The 12,034-nt window shown below is 43.5% G+C and overlaps 1 protein-coding gene across 4 annotated transcripts in view; it reads left to right on the top strand.

Moving 5' to 3' along the window:
- LOC125454504 (spermatogenesis-associated serine-rich protein 2-like) overlaps positions 1-12,034 on the top strand; it is a 146,058-nt gene that overhangs the window by 119,020 nt on the left and 15,004 nt on the right. The gene's annotated exons all lie outside the window — the stretch shown is intronic.

Genomic DNA, 12,034 nt, shown 5'->3' with positions numbered 1-12,034 from the left:
GGGGGAGGCGGATAGAAGATGGATAGAGGAGAAGATAGGTGGAGAGGAGACAGACAGGTCAAAGAGGTGGAGATGGAGCCAGTAAAGGTGAGTGTAGGTGGGGAGGGAGGGATGAGATAGGTCAGTCCAGGGAGGATGGACAGGTCAAGGGGGCGGGATGAGGTTAGTTGGGCGGAGATGGGTGTGGGGCTTGAGGTGGGAGGAGGGGATAGGTGGGAAGAAGGACAGGTTAGGGAGGTGGAGACAAGCTGGGCTGGCTTTGGGATGGGGTTACGGGGAGGGGAGATTTTGAAGCTTGTAAAGTCCACATTGATACCATTGGGCTGCACGGTTCCCAAGCAAAATGTGAGGTGCTGTTCCTGCAACCTTCAGGTGGCATCGTTGTGGCACTGCAGGAGGCCCAGGATGGACATGTCGTCTGAGGAATGGGAATTGTGTGCTTTTAAAATAAGATTGAATGTATCTGTAAATACGAATTCACCCCTCAGATTTGTGTGCACATGTGCGTGTGAGAGAGAGTGGAAAGTGTAGTGGGATCACTTATAGTGCGACATGAAATCAAACATCCCAGTTGAGGCTGTCCTCATGGATATCAAACTTGGCTATCCGCTTTTGCTTGGCGATTCTGCCTTGTTCCTGCAGTCCGCTTTGGACAACATTTACCCAAAGATCCGAGGCTGAATGTCCTTGACCGTTGAAGTGTTCCCCCACTGGGAGTGAACATTCCTATCTGAAGTTTGTTGCATGGTGACTATTCATTCACTGCCATAGCCTCTACATGGTTTTGCCAATATACCATGTCTTGGGGCAACCTTGCTTGCAGCACGAGAAGACAATGTTGGCCGTGTCACATGAGTATCTGCCGTGCACATGGTGAGTGATGTTCCCACGTATGATGGTAGAGTCCATGTTGACAATCTGACACATCGTCAGAGTTGCCATGACAGGGTTGCATAGTGTTGTGGTCGATGTTGTCCTGACAGCTGGATAGTTTCCTGCAAACAATGGTCTGCTTAGGGTCTGGCAGTTGTTCGAAGGTGAGAAGTGGAGGCGCGGGGAACATCTTGGCAAGGTGTTCATTATCGTCAATAATGTGTTGAAGGCTGCAAAGAACATGGCATTGTTTTCCTGCTCCCAGGAAGTGCTGGATGACGAACGGTATTCTATCGGACGTATCCCATGTCTTTCTTCTGAGGAGATCATTATGGTTTCTCACTGTTGAATGTCAGAACTGGTGATCAATGAGTTGAGCATCATATCCTGTTCCTATGAGGGAGTCCTTCAACACCTTCAGGTGTCCATCTCATTCCTCCTCATCTGAGTAGGTTCTGCATATGCACAGGGCTTGTCTGTAGGGGATGGCTGTTTTAATGTGCTTCAAGTGGAGAAATGCAACATTGTGAAGTTATCTGTGGGCTTGCGGTGGAGTGAGGTACTGAGGTTTTATGACCCTGTTGGAGAGGCATGTGTCCAGGAATGAGACTGATTCTAAAGAGTAGTCCATGGTAAGCTTGATGGTGGGATGAAACTTGTTGGTATCGCTGAGTAGTTTTTTCAGGGATTCCTTGCCATGAGTCCAAAGGAAGGAAATGTTGTTGATGTAGCTGTTGTATGGCATTGGTCAGAGCGCCTGTGCAGAAAAGAGGCCAGAAAATAGGAATTCGGGGATTTACGTAGACATATTAATCAATTAAAACCTTCTAACTGATTAAAGATTTGTTTGGACAGGTTTGTTCAGTACATCCTCATCAATGGTGCAAATCTTTGATGTTTTACTTATAAATTCTGTGTCTGATACTGTGTCTGTCTCTCACTAATGCCTGAAGATGGACTGAGGCTCTGAAATCTGATTTCAAATAAACCTGTTGGACTATAACCTGGTGTCATTTAATTTCTGACCTCAAAACAGGAACCAGGACAGTTCAGTGTTGAGTGACACAGTAGGCTGCTTCTTTAAGCCCGCCTTTGATGTTTGGACTGTTCTTGCCACCAGACCATTGGACGATCAGTGGTCGGGAGCTATCCTCATGTGTGCTGAATGTCATTTGACTTCAGGAAATAGTCAGATTCCCTGCTGGTAAACAATGCCCCATTGTCCATGACCAATACTTCCGGGAGGCTGTGTTTCAACAATGCTCGCGGCTTCTCAATCCTCACCGCTGAATTTGCCGAATGGACTTTATGCACATCCAACCACTTTGAATGAGCATCCACGACAAAGAGGAACACAAAGCCCATTTAAGGACTGGTATAGTTGACATGTAACCAAGTCCAAGATTTACCGGGCCATTCTGGGTGCACTGCTGGCAGCACATTTTGTTCTCATTGGCACTCTGGGCGCTGTCCCACCAATGCAGATGCTTTGGCATCCAACCCTTGCCACCAGACATAGCTTCTTGCTAGCATCTTTGTCTTGGAAACCCCTGGATGACCCTGATGGCGTTCAGCCATATCTGGCAGCGATCTTTACTCAAGACAATCACTCTTGCTCCCCACAGTAATATGCCAATGTCTACGGTGATCTGGCCTGAGAGGGTACCCGAAAGGTTTCAGTCTGGGTTACAATGGCCCTTCTGTTTCCCCCATTACCACCTGCTGTTTTAGTTTCACTGGGACTGGATGTTTTTGTGTCCACAGTCAGATATCGTCAGCAGTGACGGGAAGGGTGTCCGGGAAGTTTAAAACCAGAATGGAGTCTTCCAGGGGAGGCACCACCAGTCAAATGTCTGCTAGTGGGAGGCTGCTCAGGGCATCCGCAGTAACCACATGGCTTCCTGGAAGGTGTTCTAACTCACACATGCTGACAATAATGCTTAATTCTACCGGAGGCTACAGGTGGCAACGTCTTATCTTCCTTCAGTAGCCCGAGCAGGGGTTTGTGATCTGTCGCTATAACAAGTTCATATCCATGAAGGTACTGGTGGAACTTCTTCACAACAAAGGTGATCGCCACATCTTCCTTCTCTACCTGATCATACTTGCATTCAGCACCAGCCGAAGTCTGGGAAGCATAGGCTATAGGGTATATCTCTCCATTGGGCCAATGGTGAGTCAATAGTACGCCAATACTGTATGGCACTACCTTTCACTTCAGATCATACTGGGCCAACACCTTGCATGACAATAGCTGTTTTTTTTCATTTCTTTAAAGGCTATTTCTTGGCTGCGTGACCATTTCCAAGGCTGACCCTTCTTCGATAGCAGTTGTGAGGCTACCAAGAAGGAGGCCAGGTTACGTATGAATTTTCCATCATAATTCACTAACCTGAGGAAAGGCCATTAAAACCCAATAGAGTCGTGGGATCCCGGGCTCCCTTGATCGCTCGCACCTTCTCTTCCAACAGGTATAAGCTGGCTTTGTTGACTCTGTAACCCAAATAGGTCACTTGGGGCACCTGGAGCACACATTTTAAGGGGTACATTCACCCAGGAGAAACGTTTAAGCAGAATGTCTAAGTTCTCCAAGTGCTCTTTATTGGTCTTACCAGTTGTTAGCATGTTATCCAGTTAAATGGCAACCTGAGAGAACCCTTGCAAAATGTTCTCCATGGTCCACTGGAAAAGGACACAGGTTGATGATACCCCAAAATGCCACTCTTGTACTTGGTTTTAATTGTAACTTACTACTGGGACTCCTCATCCAGTTGCAATTACTGGTGGGCATGGCTCATGTCCAGCTTCGTAAAGGACAGCCATCCTCCACCACTGCGCACCCCCCCACCCCGCCCTGCCAACTTTGCATACAATTCCTCTAAGCACAGGATTGAATATTTATCCAGCTGTGAGAAGCGGTTTACCCTTCGCTTCATATCCCCACAAAGGCAAACCGAGTCGTCGGGATTCACACTCGGTACGACCGGTGCTACCCAATCTGTGAACTGCACTGGTTTGAGGATTCTTTCCTTCTCCAGCCTCCTGATTTCCACCCCTACTTTTCCCCACACGGCAAATAGCACTGGGTGGGCCTTGCAAAATCACGGTCAATGTGTAAAGTGGTTTTGGCCCCTTTGGCAGCCCCGGGCCCTTCCTGAAAAACTCCTGGACATTTCATTGGGACTTCACTGAGGCAGCCATTTTCAAAAGAAAAAAATGTTGAGCCAGTCGAGGTGGGTCTTTCTCAACCAATTCCACCCCAATAGGTTTGGGCCCAATCCTCTTACAATCATCAGTGGTAACTGCACCAACTGCTTCTCATAGGAAACTAGAACCAAAGTCATTCCCTTAATCTGCAATGGTTCCCCAGTTAACAAAGTGTGGAGCTGGATGAACACAGCAGGCCAAGCAGCATCTCAGGAGCACAAAAGCTGGTGTTTGGGGCCGAGACCTTTCATCAGAGCTTTGGTTCCCCAGTGTACACTCTCAATCTGGCTGAGATCTTGCACAAATCTAAGGGTTGGAGGCCCAAGCGAATCTTGTCAAAGACAGGTTCTGCAATGAAATATACAGCTCTGCTGGTGTTGACCTCCATGGGAACTGGATCACCATTTAACCGAACATTAACTTTAATCGGTACTGATTTGGAAGTTGCTAAGCAATTTAATTGTTCCACCCCACATGCAGGGGAACTTTCCAACAAGTGTTCTTCCTCAAGTTAGGCCCTATAGGACTCCTTTGCTGTCTCGAGTCCACATACCAACAGTAACTACAATGCCTTACCAACCCTAATCCTGAAAAACTTTGAGTCACTTGGCTGAGGCTTGGCTTTGTTGTGGGGTTTTGCTGTGGGCTGGCCCACAGTGTCCCCCTGTTCAGGACATGCTCTGTGTGAGGCTCTGCACTTACCTACATTCGTGTGGTGTTCCCTAAGCTCCTTCAGACATGTGACAGCGTCCACTTCCACTGGGATGCCCTGTAGCTCCCATGCTCCACTCGCCACATTTTCTAATGACAAAGCCAGTTGTAGTGCCTCTTTAAAGTCCAGTTGGGCTTCAGGTACAAGGCGCTTCTGCGTGGTTTACATCATTAATCCCACACACCAAATGGTCTCTCAGCATCTCATTCAGGGTTAACCCAAAAATCACATGTTTCTGCTGGTCATCGTAACCTCATCAAGAATCCTCATACGGAAACCCCAATTTTCTAACAGCCAATTAAAACTGATAGCATCTCAATTGGAGGAGGTTTGTAGTTGTAATTTTCCTTAAGCAACTCTGTCAACTCACTCCTGGAAGCTTTTAGTGTCTGCTGCCTCTGGGAAAGTTAAGTCCTTTATAACCCAAAAGTGGGTTCACATCCAGTCAAAAGGATTACTCGTTGCTTCTCATCTGCCCCAGTGTCATAGCCTAGAAAAAAAAAGTGCATTTTTTCCATGTACTCGGTCCGGTCTTTGACAGCAAGATCAGACAAGTCAGGTTTCCCAAATAAAGGCATGATGCCAGAAATGCTTGACCCCCAACTCCAAGATGACTGTTGTGAGTGAATGTTCTTCAGGCAGGTCCTGTTTTCTCCCAATGCCACTGAAATAACTGCACAGAGGCCAGCAATCCATCACCAAATCTTCCTTTCCTGAGTTATGCATAGTACACTGGCTGTGACCAGCAAGCTCAGAGTCTGTCATCTCAACTGTGGAGATTCTAAATCTCCTGTTAATATCGTCCAGCCTAGCCTTCCTGATTAGCCTGGGTCAACAATCCTAATGAAGGTCCTCATAATTGACCAAGGTCCACCCAGTTCCGGTCACTTTAGAGTGTCTAAAGGAATCAAGAGAGGTAAGGAGGTGGATACATTTATGGAGGGAATTTCACAGCTGAAATTTGCCACTAAAGGCACAGCCACCAATGGCAGAGCTGTAAATGTTGAGGATGCCTAATAGGACAGAATTGGAGCGATGCAGCTACCTTAAAACTACATAAGGTTACAGCAATGGGGCAGGCAGGAGCATGGAGGAATTGATAAGTGAAATTGAGACTTTTAAAATCTCTGTGCAATTGAATGATTGAAACCAAGAATGCCATAATGATGCACATTAGTGTCAATTGCCAGCTTTCTAACATATTTAATTTATGGTAATTCTACAAATATTTACATCACAATGGACAACGTCACCAAATAATAGGATGAGTAGTGCAGTAAAATATTTGCACCAGAAATTTGGGGATTTTAAAGATCTCTCTCTCCCGTGGCCCTTTCAATCTGCTGTCAGATTCCGGACTTCTTATTATTTTAAGATGTTCTGAAAGTTGGTTTATTCCTGTCATGTGATTAATGATTAGCAGGTTCAGATTATTGCATTTTTCTCGTGTTACTTAATAAAGTGGATACAGATGTGAAGTCGTGTTCAAAGTGGATACAGATGTGAAGTCATGTTCATTGTACAAAACAGCTGCCAACCTGCAGTTACTTTTTACATTCTTCAGCAAATGTCTGCAAAAGCTTAAATTTATACAGGGATCTGCACTATCCCAGATAAAACCTGTTTGAGTGCACTCATTAGGTAAATAATACATTGGTAAAATATTGAAAAACTGTTTACTTGAAGTTGTCTGCTGCAATGGCTTCTCTAACGATTCACTGCTATAACTCATTGGTTTACAATTGGACTAAATTTCCTTTGTTTCCTGCAGATTTCCTGGTTATTTTGGCTGGGACTTCAGCCACTCGCTTGTTAATGTGGGCTGACCATTAAATTTTACTGGACTTCACACTGTTGCTCCTAGATGGACCAACTACCTTGTCACTTGGATTTTAAAGCACAAAAATATAACAGATTTATACATGCGTCTGGCTAGGTCACAGTTGGATCGCTGTTTGTAATCCTGAGCACTCCATTAAATTAATACCAGCAGAAGTGAACAATGTAAATTTACCAGAGTTGGGAAAGAATAGTTTTGAGGAACATTCCCTCTGATATTTTAAAATATTTATTGAAGTTCTTTTGGATTGGTTAAGCAATTTTTAAAAATTGCACATTACATTGTGGTAACTTAAGAGGGTGAACTTGTGTAGGAATTCACAGAAAAGAAATCGTTGGAGGAACTCTCAGCAGCATCAGTGGAGAGAAAGCAGTTAATGTTTTGAGTCCAGTGACCCTTCTTCAGAAATATTTTGTGCAGAAACTCCCTGGTTTATAAGCCTTTTCCCATGCCAGCTCATACCTGCACCCACCATCATTGAGCTCCCATACTCTCTTCCGTTCGCCTATATGCATTCTGTACGGAATCAATAATCTGTAACACAGGCATATGTGGCATTATGCCTCATTTTACATGGCCAGCGGAGGGCTGATAAAGATTTTACTTTGTTGACACAGCTTAAGGATGTTACAATAAACAATGTTGTTCTGTTTTGTTAATGGCTGAGTGTATATTTGTAGAAAATAAAGAGGACCTGGTGCCATTAGCTTTAGTTATTGTTGTATTAAAGATCTGGTTGATTGCCACTTTGAGAGTCATGACAATAGCAGTTTTTACAGAAAATTGTGAATTCGTGTTTTTAAGCAGTTCAATGCAGAAGTACAGTTCCCTGCTACTGTCAGGTTCATTGGTTCTGTACAGAGGGGCTTCTACTGAATGGATGTGATGAACTGCCATGGAGGATGACAACCTTTTTAAACAGCCTATCTTCGCTGCCCCTGCAGTTACCTTTGACGTGATTTCGGAAAATGGTTGACTTGCCTCCATCTGTTCCCTATTTCTGCTGCTGGAGTGAAATTTGTGTCTGACTACTGAAGCACAAAATTTCCGTGCTGCTATCTATGTTGAAGATAAAAATCAGGTCTTAAGATGTTTTACAATGAAGCAAAGATTAATTTGAGAATTTTTTTGAAATAAAGGAGAATTTTGGTAGACTGATAATGGAAAGCTGTTTGTCTGCTTTGGAAGTCAGTGATGTGGGTGTGATCTGTTTAAAATTGGCAGTAGGAGCATAAGAGAAACTCCTCTATGTATTAAAAGAAATAAATCATATTTGTATTCTGCTGTTCCGTGTAAAAAAACACTTCTACAATCAATATAGTATTTCTGAACTATTATCATTTCTGCACTTACTTTGCCACAGAGGGTGTTTGACACACGTTTTAAGGGAAATGTAAGGAAGGTTCTGGGCTGTTAGGAGGCAAAAGTTTTGAGGAATTTGTTTTGGAGCAAAGAACTAGTATGGATAGAATGAACCAAATTTTCTTTTTCTCTCGTCCTACAGAATAAGCTTCTTTGTGAGAAATAGGGAGTAGATGAAACATCTGTAACTAAGTACCAAAAAATTCAAGTACCAAACGTGGAACCATAGCATTAAAACCCTTATCCTGATTGTAACACAGGCTGTTTCATAATCACTTTAGAAGCTCAACTCCAGATGAGAGCTTACTTTGCCATGGTTGTGAGTGGATAAATGAGGTGGAACTGCATGTGCCATTTGGCAGTATTATTAGGAATTTTTTAAATGTGGTAGAGATTTAGCAGTTGTGGTATTCTGTAGCATTTTGTGGTATCATATTGCAGAAAGTTTGAACAATTAGTCTAGAACTTTTTTTTCTCTTCCTTCTCAGTGCTTCACTATTTTACAGTTTGTTGGGAATGTGCTAGTTTCACAATCTACTGAGATTTCCCTTAAGGCAGAAAAACGTGCAATTTAATGAGCAAACACATGTTGGCAGAAATCAAAGCAATACTACAAGATGTATTCAACTTTAAGATGTGCCAAGAAAGTAGGACTGCAGGACATCAATGGTTATTACTGAAATGTATATTAGGAACAGATAACAGAAATTTTTTGGCCAAAAATGATTGAAGTTTCCAATTGCCGAAGCAAAGTGCAGATGATAAACCATTGAGCAATACAAATTAAAATTTCACAATCAGGAGTTAAAGAACTGGGAGGTGAGGGGAGTGGTAACTTCCAAAGGGGTCAAATGGCTTCTTTTCAACTTTTGACTTTTCTTACGCCCTCATACTAACCGAGTAACCGCAATGTGGATGACATGTGGATGCAACTGATTTACGAATTGTAAATGTGTCTCAGATGTAGTCGTTTGTGTGTTAATGCATGACACATCTGGTCCTAGTAGACATTTGAATTGATTCCACAATGACGCTGATATTCCTGCTGTAATTTCAAACACGTTTTAAAGGGATGCACCTTATAAAATGGGGCTGAATCTTCCAAAAGTTTGGCAAAGGGTTAGTTTTAATGATATTCCTGAAGGGTTTATCTCTATGAGCTCCAGTCAGTTTTATCATGCAATTTTTTGCCTCTCATCTCATACATTATACACCAGGCCCCTATCTGCTACTCACAGTTGCAAGTCCTTCCAGTTGCTCTTGCCACCAGCATCATATTTAAACCTCGGTTATGCACCAGGTCAGTTGCTGCCAGTTCCGGTGTCTGAGAAATTATGCTGCAGATAGCAAGTAGAAGAGCATTGGCAATCTGTTTTGCAGGCAGGGACCTGGAGGCTCTGGTGGACATGGTGGTGAACAGGGCCATCCTCTTTGCTCAGGACAGCTGGAGGAGACCACAACACCAGATCCTGCCAGCCTGATCGGAACTTGCCAGCTGTGGACAGTGTGTTATCCATGACCAGCAGTGCAGACAGAAAGCTAATGACCTTCTGCATTCTGCAAGGATGTGTTGTTACCTTTTCTCTGCTACCCGACACTTATTCTCACTCTGCCACCGCACCCACCTCCCAACAAGGCTCGTGGTTTGCTGCTCTCACTACTGCACACAGCATCTTGCTTCAATAATTCTCAGTCAGCACATGCCACCAGGATGCTAACCTCTGTATTTTCTACACCCTCACTCCGGAAACCTTGCATTTATCCGCCACTTGTAGCAGCACTAACAGTTGTGCCAACCACTTCCATTTCTTTTATCCCTGTCCTTATCGCGTTCCAGGAGCAAACAGCTCACAACAACAGACAAAGCCAAGATGGGTGGTGGGATACCCAACATCCATCTGCTACCCTCAATGAGGAGAGAACGCTTTCCCCCGTGGAAGAGGATTGAGACTCATTCAATGTCACGTGCTGTGCTGCTTTTCTGTCGCTAGCACTGTAAATGTTCTCTTAACAGGCCCAACGTGCCACCACAATTTTGCAACTCATTCCCTCTCTTGACTTGCGTAAGCTCCATCAGCACCCACATAGCCTACACCATGAAGAGACTACTCCCTCCATCCTTTAGACATTTACCCCCTTCAAGCTTGTTAAAGATTCAGCACACTATTTTGGTGAGATTGTTTCACTTAACACCCTCACCTACTGGTGACTGGCTCACCAAGTCTAAACAAATTATTGCTGAGAATTTCTCGCATTGACTTAAAGCTGTGCTCAGCAATCACTTTTTATTCGCTGCTGCAGGTGGACTGTTTTTGAAAATAACTTTAAGAACATTGGGAACTTTCAGGGTATTTTTGCAAGACTTCACACCATCGATTATTTCCGAGAAATTACAATCTAGAGCAGGTGCAAAATGTGTGGCAGACTTTGTAGGGGTTGCCAGTGGAAAGGGTTGATTTTGGAGATTGTAGGGCAAGAAAGGAGGTGATAGAGACGGGAAATACTCCAAACCTTTAGTGGGAGTGAATGGAAGGTTTCTGGACTTGTTTGAGCTGTAAGTGTCCAGATAACACATAAAGTCCTTGCTTGTAGATTGCAGACAGGCATTGAACAGTCAGGGAGTGAGCTACTTGCTACTGAATTTCCAAATTCTGACCTATATATGTAGCCACTGCTTCTAGATTTTCACCATTAATTGATTGATTATTAAGACATTTGAACCCCACTCCAACTCCTCTTAATAATCAACTTTCCTTACCCATGTTACAAAACAGCAAAGATGTCATTGAGTGAAATAGAAGCACTATTTGTAATAATAGTGGGCAAAATGTGCTATGGTGGTGTATTTGGCATTTGGCCCTGCATGATTTAGCTTAAAATAATTTGTGGGCACAGATAAGCTGGAAGTGCATGTAATGTGTCAGTGACAGAAACAAGGCATCTGGATCATCACTGAAAAGAACACCATCTGAGGAGCAGATGCCCCATGTGAAATAGCTAATTTTCAGTGTCAGGGAGATTGATTAGCAATAATGAGGAATTATCACACTGTTAAAAAGATACTTACTTATGTTCCTCATTACTCTCCCTAAATATCTTTGATAAGGTTTTGTTTATACCCAGTGCGCAATTACAATAATGTCCTAACATTCAATGCTAATAAGGAGACAAACGATGAAAACCAGAATTAAAAGTGGAGTGGCACAACAAGGGCCGAAACCTTTGCACATTGACATTTGACTGAACATCAGTTCCTTGTCTGCAGTTTTTGTTTGATTTATACATAAAAGGTAGTGAAAGCCATTAGCCTTGTCATTCTAGTCAAATCATAAAATCAAAGAATTAAGACCAATTTCAAAAGATTTGTCATCCTTGATTTCTGTTGCAGTTCAGGAATTTCGATCTGCTTTTGAAAGGAACGAGGATCTGAAGTTTAGATTTATTGTGTCACTGAAGATGACACGACAGAAGTCAAACACTTACTTAGTAAGACACACTGTGCCTCCAGCCACTTGTGGCGTGGCCTATGCAGTTCTTTGCTCAGACTAAAACCTATGGGAGATTTTGAAAGGGTCGTACTGAGTCCTTGGATTTGGTAAAGAGTGTTGCTGCATCCTCATAGGAAGGGGAGGGGACTTGGTCTTCGATGTGCACACAAGCTACAATTGGTATTGGGGATTACATTTGTGCACAGCCACATCCCACAGGATGGAGATCCAAGATCACTGTTTGTGTCGTGCTGTGTGTGCACATGCTGATCCTCCCACAGCTGAATAGCAGGAGGTATGTTAAAACTGTGATGGTGATGTGGAATATCTTTTAGTTGTGAGTTCGGAGTACTGGAACTGCTTATGTTTGAGTGATAAGGATATGGTGGATAAGGAATGTGGGGGAGCAGCAGATAAGGGAGGATGACTTTAACCACTTGTTTGAGATCGCTAAACTGAAAGTGGCATTTGTGCCAGGTCTTAAGTTCCAGATTTTGTGAATGGAGCTCCCTAGCCACCTTCTTCAGATCTGTCCTGAGGATGGTTTTTCAA

This window comes from Stegostoma tigrinum, chromosome 7, assembly GCF_030684315.1.
Source record: "Stegostoma tigrinum isolate sSteTig4 chromosome 7, sSteTig4.hap1, whole genome shotgun sequence".
Taxonomy (NCBI): Eukaryota; Metazoa; Chordata; class Chondrichthyes; order Orectolobiformes; family Stegostomatidae; genus Stegostoma; species Stegostoma tigrinum.
The sequence above is the reverse complement of the archived record's forward strand: the minus strand, read 5'-3'. Positions and strand labels throughout refer to the sequence as shown.